Raw genomic sequence first — 15,539 nt, 5'->3', positions numbered from 1 at the left:
GTCCTGAGATGTCTGAGCAGGCCTGGATTGCAGCTATCTAGGCACCATAAGGAAGGTATTGAAATAAGCCCATGCAAGGCACTTGAGCAAGCCCAGATAATAGCCATTTGGCCACATAGCAAGAGTCACATGTAAGCCTGAGTTATGAACTTGTCACGGATTGATTAACTGCCTTTGTTCTGCCCCTGTACCTTTGCTTTTGTGCCACTATGCTTTACGCCACTGTAAGCTTGTTTCAAACTAGCCAACCCCCTTTTTGAAGTATGTATAAAAGTCAAGTCCTGTCTTTGTTCTGGGACCAGTGTCTGGATGTTAATCTACTGGGTATGCGTGCACTCAATAAAGTCCTCCTGTTCTACCTACTGGTCTCTCCAGTTTCCCCAATACCACAAAATACATGTACCACCGGTATTTTCTTTACCCAGTCAAAAAAGTAGCCCAGATAGCCAAGGCATTCCTAAGCAAAAAGAACAAAGCTGGAGGCATCACATTACCTAACTTTATACTACAGGGCTACTGTAACCAAAACAACATGGTACTTGTACAAAAATAGACACATAGACCAATGGAACAGGATAGAGAACCCATAAATGAGACCACACATCAACAACTCTCTGATCTTTGATAAACCTGATAAAAACAAGCATTCAGGAATGGATTTATTATTCAGTAAATGGTACTAGAATAACTGGTTAGCCATATGCAAAAGATTGAAACTGGATCCTTTCCTAACACCATATACAAAAAATCAACTGAAGATGAATTAAGGACTTAAATGTAAAACCTCAAACTATAAAAGCTCTGGAAGATAATCTAGGAAATACCATTCTGGGTATAGAAACTGTCAAGAGACTTCTTATTTGACTCATGTGTTAATTAGCAGTACTTTTTTATTCTCCAAATATTTGGGAATTTTTTTAGCTATCTTTATCTTGCTAATTTTCACTTGGTAATATGTTTTGTGACTCAACATATACTTTGTCTAGCTTTATGCCCCATGTAACTTGAGATGAATGTATGAATGTGTATACCACATTTATTGAATGAAACATTCTATAAATGTCAAATAGATCTAGATAATTAATGGTGGTTTTCTGTAAACTGGATGAATTAATTAATTCAACCATAGTAGCTGTACATGCCAGAGACTTCAAAGTTTTTATGTACTAGTTATTTTTTCTCCCCTCTTTTCTTTGGGTTTCCCTAGATACTTTCTCTTAATTAGAGACTGTGTATCAGAGACTTAATTAGAGACTATGTATTACAGCTCTTCTAGCTAATTCACTGTTTGTATACTGAAGTCTGGTTGATCTGGTTGTAAGGTTTTGGGGAGGGAAGCATTCTGTAATTTTATGATTAAATCCCATTGTTTTAGTGGTTACTAGTCATTGGGTTATGACCTTTGTGAGCATTTCTTAGCTTTTAAAAAATCTCTTCTTATGTGAGAAAGGAAGAGTAAGGAGTTTGGAGTTGTTTAACTGACGTTTTCCTAAGTCAGAAAGGTCCTACAGTGTAGGCCTTTGTTATGAAGAAGTCTCTCAAAATATTTCAAAATGGTTACTTCCTTCCCAGGTTTATTTCAAAACAGTGACTGTTCATTACTCCTGCCTGAAACAAGATACATTTTTGTCATACTTTCATTGTGAGTACCTGGTGGGGCTACAGGAGGTTAAACTTGTGAGATTTCTGCCACAAGATTGGGACCCCAGAAGTTTTCAATTCTCAAGATTAAGCCCCCTTTTGAAAATATGATTTAATCCTTTATTGGATATCTTGAAGGTGCTATCCAATTGAAATTTACATTTTTTGCCCCATTTTCATCCAGGGATAATTTGCTAACAAATTTCCTCTCTAGTTGATTTTAAGAGGGCACACAGCACAGTCACCAGAGATATCCATTCCTTCCTTGAGATTGCCAGGGAATAATATATATTTTTTAATCCTGGCATTCTGAGAAGTATCCCTAGGACAGAGTAGCTCATTATGTAGTCAGTTGTGTTTAATCTCTTTGTGCCAGTGTACTTAAGTGTGTTGATGTGTCTGTGTATGCTTAAGAAACGTTTCTGAGTCTTCTTGATTTCTTGATCTGATTGCTTCTGAATGAGTATAGCTGAGCACACACTCACAGCCTTCCAAACCCCAGCATGAAGTGTGATTCCAGCAGGGCTCTTTTTGGCAATCTTTCTATAGTTTCCTCTATATTACCTGTATCATAGAACCATCAGTTTCCTCTTAATTGCTCTCCACAAAAATATCCAATGCCCATAGGCATGCAGTTCTCTATGCTCTTTTCAAATAAATTCAGTCCTGTCAATTCTTATGGCTTGCCTTTACCCTTGGCAGATCTCAGAGCTACTGCACTGGAACTAGGGGTGGGGCAGGCAGGGGTGGGGGGCCTGGATTTTCCTGAAGTGATTCCCTCACAGTATGAATGATCACAGTGGGGTGGTCAAACTGAAAAGACCAGACCACACCTTCTGGTCTTTTCAGTTTCACTCTTTCCAGCATGGAACCACCAACCTATGAACATTCTGAGGCAAGGGTCACTGATTATTCTCAGATTACTCTATGTGATGTAGAGCTTCTACTCTATGAGTGGGATGGGGGAAAGCAGAGGCAGGGAGACACCTGGTTCTTTTAGCTCTGCTTGCATGGAATAGAACACCTGCAAGATGGGGTGACAAGGCATTAGAAATCCCAGCAGCCTGCCCTACCCAGAGTGAAGCCATAGCCCAAGAGTAGACAGTGGTTAAGGGAGAGAGCCCCCATCTTCTGGGTCTCACTTGCAGGTTGTAGAATTCCCAGGGCAAAGCTTCTGTTATAGAGATCTTGGGGGAACAGTGGGGGTGGTAAAGGATTGGGTCATGGCTCCAATGCCACAGACTTTTGCCATTCTTAGTGAGATTTAGTACATGTTCTCGATGAAGATTTCTCCATTTGCTGTATCCCTTAGGAAAATTTCTAAAGACTTTAACTGATTGTTAGACAACTGCCTTGATTGCTTTTAATTATGGTAAAATATATATAACATAAAGTTTACTGTCATAACCACTTTTAAGTGTACAGTGGTATTAAATACAACCAAAATCTTGTGTCGCCTTTACCACTATTCATCTTCAGAACTTTCTTCATGGTGTAAAAATGAAACATTATACCCAATAAACAATAATTTCCCATTCCTTTCTTCCCCTAGCTCCTGGAAACAACCATTTTATTTTTACCTCTGTGGTATTTGACTACTCTAAGGACCTCACATAAGTAGAATCATATAATATTTATCTTTTTGTAACTGGCCTATTTCACTTAGCATAATCTCCTTGAGGCTCATCCATGTTGCAACACATGTCAGAATTTCCTTCCTTTTTCAGGCTGATTAGTATTCTATCGCATGTATATACTGCATTATGCTTATCCCTGCATCCACAGATGAGTGCTTGGGTTGCCTCCACATTTTAGCTCTTCTGAATAACACTGCTATGAACATGACTGTGCAAATATCTCCTTGACACTTTGTTTTCAATTTTTTGAATATAGAATATATACCAAGAATAGAATACTGGATAATATAATTCTATTTTTAATTTTTTGAGAAACCACCAAACCGTTCTCCACAGCAGCTGTACCATTTCATATTCCTAACAACAAAGCACAAGGGTGTTATTCTTTTAGTCCTTTACACTATCTTGTCAACACTTGTTATTCTATAACTTTTTGGTAGTAGTCATGGTAATGTGTATATGATAGTATTTCATTGTAGTTTTGATTTGCATTTCCCAAATGTTTAATGGTGTTGAGCATCTTTTCATCTGCTTACTGGCCATTTGTATATCTTCTTTGGATAAAATGTATATTAAAATTTTGTGCCTATTTTAATTTTTACTATTTTTTATTTTCTGTGGTAAACAGAAAATGATTTAATAGAAAAGAATAACAGATATGAAAAACTAATGAAAATATGATCAAAAATTTAACAAGAAATACTATTAAAATAGGCATCAATTATAAGACACTCTAAATGCATAATTAAAACAAACAAATAAACCGCCCCCCAAAAACAAAATTACAGCTCTTCCCAGGAATGCTGTTTGCCACAAAATGTTTCTTACTGAGCAGAGTAACATGAGTTTTACTTTGCCTGTGGTACATATCATAAATGCAAATTTCATAGCAGACACTAGAGACAATGTTTCATTGAATACTTTTTAAAACAATAGCTGAGATATTACAACATTCTTGCCTTCTAAAGAGATATTCACTGATCTTTCCACACTTATCAGATATTTAATAACTTTTTTTTTTTTTTGAGACGGGGTCTCATTCTGTCACCCAACCTGGAATGAGATGGCACAATCTCAGCTCACTGCAACCTCTGCCTCCTGGGTTCAAGCAATTATTCTGTCTCAGACTTCCCTCCAGAGTACCTGGGACTACAGGCACCTGCCACCACGTCTGGCTAATTTTTGTATTTTTAGTAGAGACGGGGATTCACCTTTTTCATCAGGCTGGTCTTGAACTCGTGACCTCAGATGATCCATCCACTTATGCATCCCAAAGGGCTGGGATTACAGGCATGAGCCACCGTGCCCTGCCTAATAACATTTTGTTGTACTAGAATGTTAGAAATATTGAACTTTATTGGAAGCCTGGCCAACAAAATGGTATTTGTGAATATGATTGGGTGGGTGGGGGGATAGGGATTAGGAAATTAGGGGGTGAGGTTTAACAATCACCAATGCGCACTTCTTATTTCCCTTAAAATATAAAGTTTCATAATATTAGGAAATACCAATGTGTCATAAAATTAAGAACTGAAAAAAGTTTACAATAGCTTTTTTACATTTACAAAAATGAAATCATGGAAGAACTGACTGATAGCTGTGCCTATATTTTTTGTGTGGACACTCTATATATACACTGTGGATATGTATGTACATATGTTAGCAGCAACTTTATAATTTGCACCTCCCTATTGATTCCAAAATCAAACCAAAATAAAATTTTCTTTGACTATTTTAAGAGAATGGATAGTTTCTTACCAATCAAAACTGTACAGAAGCGTAAAAATAATATCTGATCAGATATTATTATCTACATATATATCTGTAGATATAATAGCTACGGATATTATACTGTAGATTAAATTATTGCACAAAATATGCAAAATTTCAAATTATTTGATATTTCTAGAGCAATATATTACAGATAACAGTTCTACAGCTTAAAACTCTACAATCTGGAAATTAAAAATAAAGAATTATGTAACTGTTTAAAAATTCACTTTATTGAATCATAAATTTTGTTGAAAAAAGTTTACAAAGTTCGAAATGAAGCACAGCAGATATTTACAATACTAAAAAAATTAGTTCGGGAACTTTCTTTTTAAACATTCCCACAGCCTTTCCTAAAATCTTATGAGCAGTATGGCGGGAAGGAATGATGTCAAAGCAGAGTCTGTTTCATTGTAAGGAGCCACACCAGCACACATCTTGCAGCGCTCAATTTCTCCTCACTCCTATCAAGCAATCCTGAACGAGGTGGTTGTTCATTACTGTGATTTCTTCTGTCCTTGATTTTGAATCCTTAAGGTATCGGTAAATAAAAACCTGCAGATGCCTTGTCAGTGAGGATTCAAGTTACGTTATTAAACTGTTAAATCTTACTCCATTGGAACGATTTGGTTTAATTTTGTGCAAGTGTGTTATAGTCCCACTAAGTAGTTGTTAGTTAAAAGTTAATAAGGACTTCTCAGACTCCATGAATATTGAAGGACTATAGTAAAAATCCAGAATGGGTCAGAGATTTCTACATTGTATATTGATCAAAGCTGCCCAGCTGCTCTAGGACAATTCAGTAGCAAAACCAATACTCATTCTCTGTTTGTACCATGGCTGGCCATTGTGTTCTTAATGTTTTGGTGGTCTGGAAGATATCTACGACTCCTTTATACTGATTATTTCCAAAACAATGCTCAATGTTATGAAGATTTTACTCCTTCCTAGCTCACATTACAATGAACTGAAATAGGTCCATCTTGACCACAGTACTCTTTTGTTTTTATGCACCTGGCCAATGAAGTGAATAAATCTTTTTCCAGACTTTGGCACTTTTTACTCTGGCCAGTCAGTAAACTGGAACTGTCTCACTGTTCAGGACCAGCTGTCCTTGGCATCTATTCCCTTGAGATAAATTATGGCATCTTGTACTCAGCCATAGGATCTACCACAAAGTACTGGTATCTTGTGGATTATTCTTTTGGCCAGTATTGGTGACAATTTTCTCTGCCCATTTCACACAGCTTGATGAAATTGTGTTTCCAGAGCATCCACTAGAAGTCCTCAGTGATCTCTTTCAAGGGTCCCTAATGTAAGCTTTCTGTTGTTCTTTACTCATCAATAAAACTGGCATTGATGTTAACCAAATCCTTCTACCCCATAGATAAGTTGCAAGTACGACCTTGTGGATTCATGTGGTGTAATATTAACAAGGTGATTTTTGAAATTACTGCATGGAAGATTGGCACTGATGAATCCTGAGATTTGAGCTTTTGAGCTGGTTAGATGCTTAAATTTGAGCACCATTCCTATGACATTTTGTCCCGTCTCTATTTGTGTCAGCTTCTAATGTATGCATACAAGTTTATAGCTGGCACTTTGGTATTTACACAAGTAACTGCTTCTAACAGTGCATCATGGACAAAGATAGATTGGTCTCCTGCTTGAACCGTGTAATTCCTCTGGGGTCTCATTAAAGTTGCATAGGCATAATTATCTATAGTTTTTTCATGCTTGATTCTTTCTAACATGGCATCAACGACAATGAAACAACCAGTCCAGTCAACTCTTGCAGATTCTGCATGGTGGAAGCTAAAGGGGGAATAAATGTGTCACATGGTGAGAAAGGGAACAACAGAGCCTTTGTCAATTTTTAAATCAAGTTGTTGTTGGGATTTTTTGGTTGTTTTTAGTTCTGTATATATTCATGATAGTAATCCTTTATAAGTTATATGATTTGAAAATATCTTCTCTCATCCTATGGTTTGCGTTTATCACACTTGGCTGACAGTGTCTTTTGATTCACAAATGTATTATTATTATTATTATTATTATTATTATTTTTAGAGATAGAAGTCTCCTTATTTTGCCCAGGCTGGACTTGAACTGCACTCAAGCGATCCTCCTGTCTTAGCCTTCTGGGAAATTGGGACTACAGATGCATACCATCACATTCTAATTTTAAAAACTTTATGAATTCCTATTTGTCTATTTTTGTCTTTTTCTGTGCTTTTGGTGTCATATCCAAGACAGCATTGCCAAATCAATGTCATGAAGCTTTTTCTTATGCTTCTTATAACAGTGTTAGAGTTTTAGTTTACCTTTAGGTTTTTGGTACATTTTGAATTAATTTTTGTATAAAGGGTCCAACTTAATTATTTTGCATGTGGATATCCAGTTTTCCCTGTACCATTTGTAGAATAGATAGTCCTTTCCCCATTGAATGGTTTTGGTACCCGTGTCAAAAATCATTAGACCGTGTATGTGAGGGTCTATTTCTGGGCACTCTATGCTATCCCACTGGTCATATGTCCTTGACGCTAGTAGTTCATGGTTTGATTATTATACCTATGTAGCAAGTTTTCAAATCAGGGAGTGTGTGTCTTTTGGGTTTGTCCTTTTTCAAGATTACTTTGACCAATGTCTCTTGAAATTCGATATAAATGTTAGGGAGGATTTTTCTATTTCTGAAAAGTACGTCACTAGGATTTTGATAGGTATTGCATTGAATTTGTAGCTCACTTTGGGTAGTATTAACATCTTAATAATATTAATCCTTCCAATTCATGAACATAGAATGTCTTTCCAATTATTTATGTCCTCTTTAATTTCTTTAAGCAATATTTTGTAGTTTTTGTTGTACAAGTTTTTAACCTTCTTGACTAATTCCTAAGTATTTTATTCTTTTTGATGCTATTGTAAATGCAACTTAAGTTTCCTTTTCAGATTGTTCAGTTAGTCTACGAAAATGTAACTGATTTTGTGTGCTAACTTTATATCCTCCTGCTTTGTTGAATTTGTTATGTCTACATTTTTTGGTAGAATTTTTAAGGTTTTCAATATATGTGATTGTGTCATCTGCAGGGATAATATTACCTCTTCCTTTTCCATTCATATGTGTTGTATTTCTTTCACTTGACTCATTCATCTGGCTAGAAATTCTAATACTATACTGAAGAGAAGTGCCAAAATTAGCAACCCTTGCCTTATTCTTGATATTAAAACTTTTAGTTTTTCATAATTGAGTATGATATTCACTGCAGGTTTTCATAAATGGCTTTTATTATGTTGAGTGGTTTCCCTCTATTCTTAGTTTGTTGAGTGTTTTTATCATGAAAGCGTGTTAAATTTTGTCAAATGCTTCTCTTTGCATCAATTGGGATGATAATGTGTGCTTTTTTTAGTACTTTCTTTCTGTTAATGTGGTGCCTTGCATGGATTGGTTTTTGCATGTTGAATCATCTTTCCCTTCCAGAAATAAATCCCATTTAGTCATAGTGCATAATGCTTTTAATATGTCACTAAATTTAATTTGCTAGTGTTTTGTTTCAGATTGCTATATCAATGTTTATCAGAAATTTTGGTCTATAGATTTGTTTTCCTTGTGATGTTTTTGTCTGACTTTAGTATCAAAGTGATACTGGCCTCATAGAAAAATTAGAAAATATTCTCTTCTTTTCCATTTTTTGAATATTTGAGAAAGATTTGTGTTAATCCTTTGAGTCTTTTTTAAACATTGGTAGAATCCACCAGTGAAGCCATCAGGTCCAGGGATTTTCTTTATTGGGATATTTTTGAGTACTGATTTAATCTTCTTACCAATAGTTATAAATCTATTTAGGTTTTCTATTTCTTCAAAATTTAGTCTTGGCAGGCTTAATTTTTTTTTATAATTTCTCCATTTCACCTAGATTAGCCAATTTGTTAGTGTACAATTAATGTTTAATTTTAATTTCTCTGGAATCACTAGTGATGTCCCCATTCTAATTTCTGAATTTAGTGATTTGAGTCTTCTGTCTTTTTTTATAGCTGTTCTATTCGAAGTTCTGTCAATTATTTTGATCATTTCAAATAATCAACTTTTGGTTTCCCTAATTTTCTCTATTGTTTTTCTATTCAGGGCTTCATTTTTCTCTGCTATAGTCTATTATTTCCTTTCTTCTGCTAGATTTGGCTTTAAATTGTTCTCTTTTTCTGGTTCCTTAAGTTGCTAAGTTAGGTAGTTGATTTCATATCTTTGTTGATTTAAACATGTTTATAGCTATACATTTTTCCCATTAGTACTACTTTCACTGTGTCCCATAAGTATTGGAATATTGTGTTTTTGTTTTAATTTATTTCAAATTATTTTCTGTTACTTTTATTTTTTCTTCGATCCACTTGTTGATTTGGAGTTTGTTTTTTAAGTTCCACAAATGTGTTCATTTTCCCATTTTCTTTGTGTTATTGACTTCTAACTTCATCTCATTGTGTACAGAGAAGACACTTTTTACAATATCTGTATTTTATATCTATTAAGACTTAGTTTGTGGCCTAACATGGTCTGCCTGGAAAATGTCTCATCTGCAGTTAAGAAGCATATGCATGTAGTTGTTGCTGAGTGAAGTGTTCTGTGCGTGTCTGTTAGATCTAGTTGATTTATTGTGTTAAGTCCTCGTTTTTTTACATATCTTCTGTCTGGTTGTCTATGGATAATTGATGATGAGATATTGAAGGCTCAAACTATTACTGTATAACTTTTTATTTCTTCAACTTTGTCAGGTTTTGTTTTATATATATTTAGTCTGTTATTAGGTATGAAAATATTTATAACTTTTATATCTTTTTGCTATATTGAAACTTAAAAAAAATAGTCGTATTTTAAGTTCTGGGATACAGGTGCAGAACGTGCAGGTTTGTTATATGGTATACATGTGCCAGGGTGGTTTGATGCACCCATCAACCAGTCATCTACATTAGGTATTTCTCTTAATGCTATCCCTCCCCTAGCTCTCCACCCACTGACAGGCCACAGTGTGTGATGTTCCCCTCTCTGTGTCCATGTGTTCTCATTTTTCAACTCCCACTTATAGGTGAGAACATGTGGTGTTTGGTTTTCTGTTCTTATGTTAGTTTGCTGAGAATGATGGTTTCCAGCTTCATCCATGTCCCTGCAAAGAACATGAACTCATCCTTTTTCATGATTGCATAGTATTCTATGGTGTATATGTGCCACCTTTTCTTTATCTAGTCTAACATTGATGGGCATTTGGGTTGGTTCCAAGTCTTTGCTATTGTGAACAGTGCTGCAATAAACATGTGTGTGCATGTGTCTTTATACTAGAATTATTTATAATCCTTTGGGTATATATCCAGTAATGGGATTGCTGGGTCATAAAAATAATGACCAAAAGAGAGCAGAGGTGGCTATACATAATCAGACAAAATAAACTATAAATCAGAAAAGTTGGCATGAACAAAACTATTATATATTAATAAAAATGTCTGGTCAGAAACACTAAGATCTCGGAGAGAAAGAAAATGCACTTAGGTACATTTTTACCACAGTTTTTCAGCACAGGAAACTTGCAAATAAAAACAAAAAGAAAGAGATGCTGAAGGAAAAGTAGCAGCTTGAACATTTGCAGAGCCACTGGGCTAGGAGAAAAGAAAACAAAAATAAAAACCAACATTCTTGAAGCTACCAAGGAAGATAGCACTTAATGAGGACAAGATCCTGAAGAAAAAAGTTATATATGCATGAAGTGATATGTAAGAAATTAAACAAAAATAATATACTAAAATAGCTAAATAGGAAAAAGTTTATAGAATAAGAATATGAAGAAAAAGTATTTTATACAGCTGTACAATGTATTTGTGTCTTACTTTAAGTGTTCTTCCAAAAGAGTCAGAGTTAAGAAAAATAAGTTTATAAAGTAAAAAAGTAATAAGGAGCTAATGTTAACATATTATTGAAAAAAGAGTTTTCAAAATGAATCTAGTGTAGCCTAAGTGTACAGTGCTTCTAAAGTCCACAGGAGTGTACATAATGTCTCAGGTCTTCGCATTCACTCACCACTCACTCACTGACTTACTCAGAGCAGCTCCTAGTCCTGCAAGCTCTATTCGTAGTAAGTGATTGATACAGATGTACCATTTTTAACCTGTTTTAATGTATTTTTACTTTTCTATGTTTAGATGCACAAATATTTATTATTGTTATAATATCCTATAGTATTTAGTACAGTAACATAATATACAGGTTCATAACCCTAAGAGGAGTAAATGACAATATCATATACCCTAGGTGTCTAGTATGCTATATCATCTAGATGTGTATAAGTACGTTCTATAATGTTCAAATAACACTGAAATGGCCTAATGAAGCATTCCTCAGAATGTATCCCTGTACTTAAGTGACACAGGACTGTACATGATCAAATGTGTTATACTATATTTGTAATGAATTGAATACCACAGACTCTTTAGCAATTCTACCAGATTAACTCATTTCTGTGCATATGTAAATAAAACTTTTCTTTCCATCTGTATGTACATGAGGGGTATACTGAAATGGCATGAGGAATAGTTAAATTACTACAACCCTTTGCAAGTAATTACAGAATGAATTGGATTTAAAAACTATTATGCAACTAAAATATATAATTGAGACTGAATTATAATAACTACAATAGAGACTGAATTGGGACTTTATAATACAAAATCAAAAAATAGTGATTGTATCATTTTTATTATTTATAAAGTTTTATAAGTATATATTTATAAAAATTCATACTAATAAAGTGTCAGTTCCGTGGTTTCATGTGTTTATTAGCAAAAAATCAAGTTGCTTCTATAAAAGTTGTAAAACTACTAAAGAAAAACTTAAGAACATTTATGGAAGAGTTTGTACCTGCAGTGCCTAAAGAGTGCTTGATGATGCTTATTTGATGATTAAATGGATAGGCTAACTTATGTGGCTAATAGCCATGTATATATAAGCCTATATTTGATGGTCATACATTTCTTGGGCAATAATACTTTTCATATCCATGTATGAAAATAATTGACTTTTAAAAATCCTACACATCTTCTTAGTTACAAAGCCAAATGACCAAATGGCTTCCATAAATATGTATCAAATGTAATCTCTGTTTCAGCTACCATTGTGGCACAGGTGTGAACTTAACATCTGCATCAAATTAGGATGATCTTTTTAAGAGCTGAATTGGAATGCTGCAGAATTCCACTGGAGACTGTGTGAAATGTGGATAGGAATAGCTAAAAACACTACAACTGCTGAATTAGCCAAATCCTTCAAAGTTGACAATGCTATATTCTGGAATGTAAAAATAAAAACAAGGATGCAACTGGAAAAATACATTTGAAGGTGCAAAGCATGCACTTGGTTGAACACTTATGCCAAGGATAGAGGAAGTAAAATGCAGCTGCACAGAACTGAAAATATTTTCTGGAAAGTAATGCTGACAGGTGATATGCTTTTGTAGAATGACTTTTTATTAGCCACGCAAAAACATGCAAAGGTTGTTTTCACCCAGCATGTTCTGGGTCTACAAGACATTCTGCAAATGTACTGAGGTCTGCTACCAAAAAAGGAAGAAAAACAAAAATAAATATTTCAATATTTCTAATATTTCTCCTGGTAAAAGCCCTGAAGTGATGTAAAGTGCCTGCATTATAATGAAAATGAACTTGAGCAAACCCTGCATTTGGATGTGGATTTTTCTCATGGATCACGATTGTTGAGTACGTGGGAAAGAAAAGGAGCATTATTTGTTATAATACTTTAACAACTATTTCAATACTGCTTGTTAGACAATTTTTAGTAAGACTACACATAACATTTTAGGAGATATGTGGAAAAATAGATGTTGACCAGTATTACTGTGGTATATAGGTGGAATGCAATTGCTCTTTGATACAAAGCTCCACAAACAAGTTTTTTTTTAAAAAATATAGGTTTTCCCAGTTAACCTGTAACTGTATTCTTTTTCCTAGATAGATAAAGTGATGGAAAAGAAGGATGAATAGTCTGCCCAGGACTCATAATGTTGGTATTTCTTTCTTATAGTTAATTCACAGAGGTGGTTATCACTGGTAAATCTTTGTGGAAAATTCTCCATTCTTTTTTTCTTTCGAAGTAAAAAGGGACTGTTTCATGCTTTATCCAAATTTACAACCAAATTGGTAAGGAAAATATGAGTCAAAGTATTTTCTAAGTCATAAATATTTTTGAATGTTTTTGCTACTAAAGTTTCACCATAACAAATCTCAAAGAAATAACAATATACTAATAGGGCTTTTATGCTCTTCAAGGAAGTTCTGATGGGAGCATTTAACTCTGGCCCCAACCTGGAGACTACCTGCTTACTTATTGTCCCTGAGGTTATAGTCATACCCTGAGGTCAGTGGCTTCAATCCTTCTGTAGTTGCTGGTCACCTGTGGGACAGAACTGAGTCCACCTCACATTCTGTGTTGGGCACAGCTGAAATTTAGTGAGTTCAGTTGGGCACAAAGCTGGGTAATGTTCAAATAGAATAAAGTAAAGCATAAAGCTCTATCTTTTTCTTAACCACCCTCTGTACCTACCCATTAGTAATAAATTTGACTGGGTGGTTAGAGTTCAGGATGTAGAAGCAACTCTAATGTTTAAGAGATGAGTCTGATAGTTTACTCTTTTTTAAAATAATTTTTGAATTTTGACATTTTTAATATCTAAATAACACTCTCTAAAAAATCTAGATAAAAAATTGCTATTTCATCAGGAGCATAGCATTAACTAAATAAACATTGCTAATAATAGCACTGAAAAGTATTACACACCTATTGGCTCAAGATTATGGCTTTTGGTAGAAGAAATAACAGACCATAATTCAGACTTCATTCATTTTGCTTTCAGCAGTGCCCATCAGGAGGAAAGGGTTTGCCGATCTAAATTTGAGCAGGTTGGTGAAGTATGCATATGTCTTTAAAAACTTATTGCATAGTTTCATTTAACAAATCTTCAGGTTCAATTTCACCCTCGATACTTGCCTTATAGAGATAGATATCACAATTATTAGGTGAATTTATGCTTTTAGGGTTTGCAACATACATATATATTCACAAGTTTACAAATTCTGTTTTTAAAGCCATCTGATGTTGTGAGACTTACTATCATGAGAACAGAACAAGACAGTGCCCCCATGATTCAGTTACCTCCCACTGGGTCTCTCCCATGACATGTGAGAATTCAAGATGAGATTTCGGTGGGGACAGAGCCAAACCATATCAAGAGCTTAATTGACAAGTGCAATCATCCCACGCACCTGACCCCACTTGCCTGTACCTTTCATCAGAGGTCCAATAAAAATGCCTGAAGCTCAGTGTCCATTTAGGGTTCCGCTTTCTCACCAGGATGTCTGTACAAGAGATGCATAGTCTTATGAGAGAGTAAAGTATATGCCTTTTTAAAAAGTTTGTTTACTATAATATTCTACTAAGTGCATTTATTATCTTGCTTTCTTGCCTACCAAAAAAGGAAAAAATAATCATTTTAAATAAATTTTTATAGATGATACTGTCTTCAAATTCTTCAACAAATGTTTTCCTGTATAATTTTTTAAAGGTTTATTAAGTGATAATGACTTACTGATAGATTATTGTATAGAAACTTTACTGGAAGGGATTCAGGAAAACTGAAGAATTGAAGAAATCACAGAGTTCAGCTTCTGATTCACCTTTGTGGGTGATATGGTTAGGCTCTCACCTTGAATTGTAATCCCCGTGTATCAAGGAAGGAACCTGATGGGAGGTGATTGGATCCTGGGGGTGGTTCCCCTGTGCAGTTTTCTTAATAGTGAGTTCTCAGGAGAGCTGATGGTTTTAAAAGTGGCTCTTCCTTCTTCACTCTCTCATTCCTGTCACTATTTAAGACGCACCTTGCTTCCCCTTAGCCTTCTACCCTGATTGGAAGTTTGCTGAGGCCTCCCCAGCCATGTGGAGCTGTGAGTCAATTAAACCTCTTGATACGGTTTGACTGTGTCCCCAGTGAAATCTCATCTTGAATTCCCACGTGTTGTGGGAGGGACCCTGTAGGAGGTAATTGAATCATGGGGGCGGGTCTTTCCTGTGCTGTTCTGGTGATAGTAAGTCTCACAACATCTGATGGCTTTATAAACAGGAGTTTGCCTGCAAAAGCTCTCTCTCTCTTTTTTTTTTTTTTTTTTTTTTCGCCGCTATCCACCTAAGGTGTGACTTGCCCCCTTTGCCTTCCGCCATGATAGTGAAGCCTCCTGAGCCACGTGGAACTGTGAGTTCTCCATGAAACCTCTTTCCTTTGTAAATTGCCTAGCCTGGGCTATGTCTTTATCAGCAGCGTGAAAACAGACTAATACACCTCTTTTCTTTATAAATGACCCAGTCTCAGGTAGTATCTTTGTAGCAGTGTGAAAACAGACGAATACAGTGGGCATGTTCTGCTCCATACAATCTGACACTTGATTATA

The 15,539-nt window shown here is 35.2% G+C and overlaps 1 pseudogene; it reads right to left on the bottom strand.

Moving 5' to 3' along the window:
* Positions 1-5,802: 5,802 nt before the first annotated feature.
* The window catches only part of LOC117066138, a 58,374-nt pseudogene continuing 48,637 nt past the window's right edge, over positions 5,803-15,539 (bottom strand).

This window comes from Trachypithecus francoisi, unplaced genomic scaffold (genome assembly GCF_009764315.1).
Source record: "Trachypithecus francoisi isolate TF-2019V2 unplaced genomic scaffold, Tfra_2.0 Lachesis_group2, whole genome shotgun sequence".
NCBI lineage: Eukaryota > Metazoa > Chordata > Mammalia > Primates > Cercopithecidae > Trachypithecus > Trachypithecus francoisi.
Note: the sequence above shows the minus strand (reverse complement) of the source record. Positions and strands in the feature narration are given on the sequence as shown.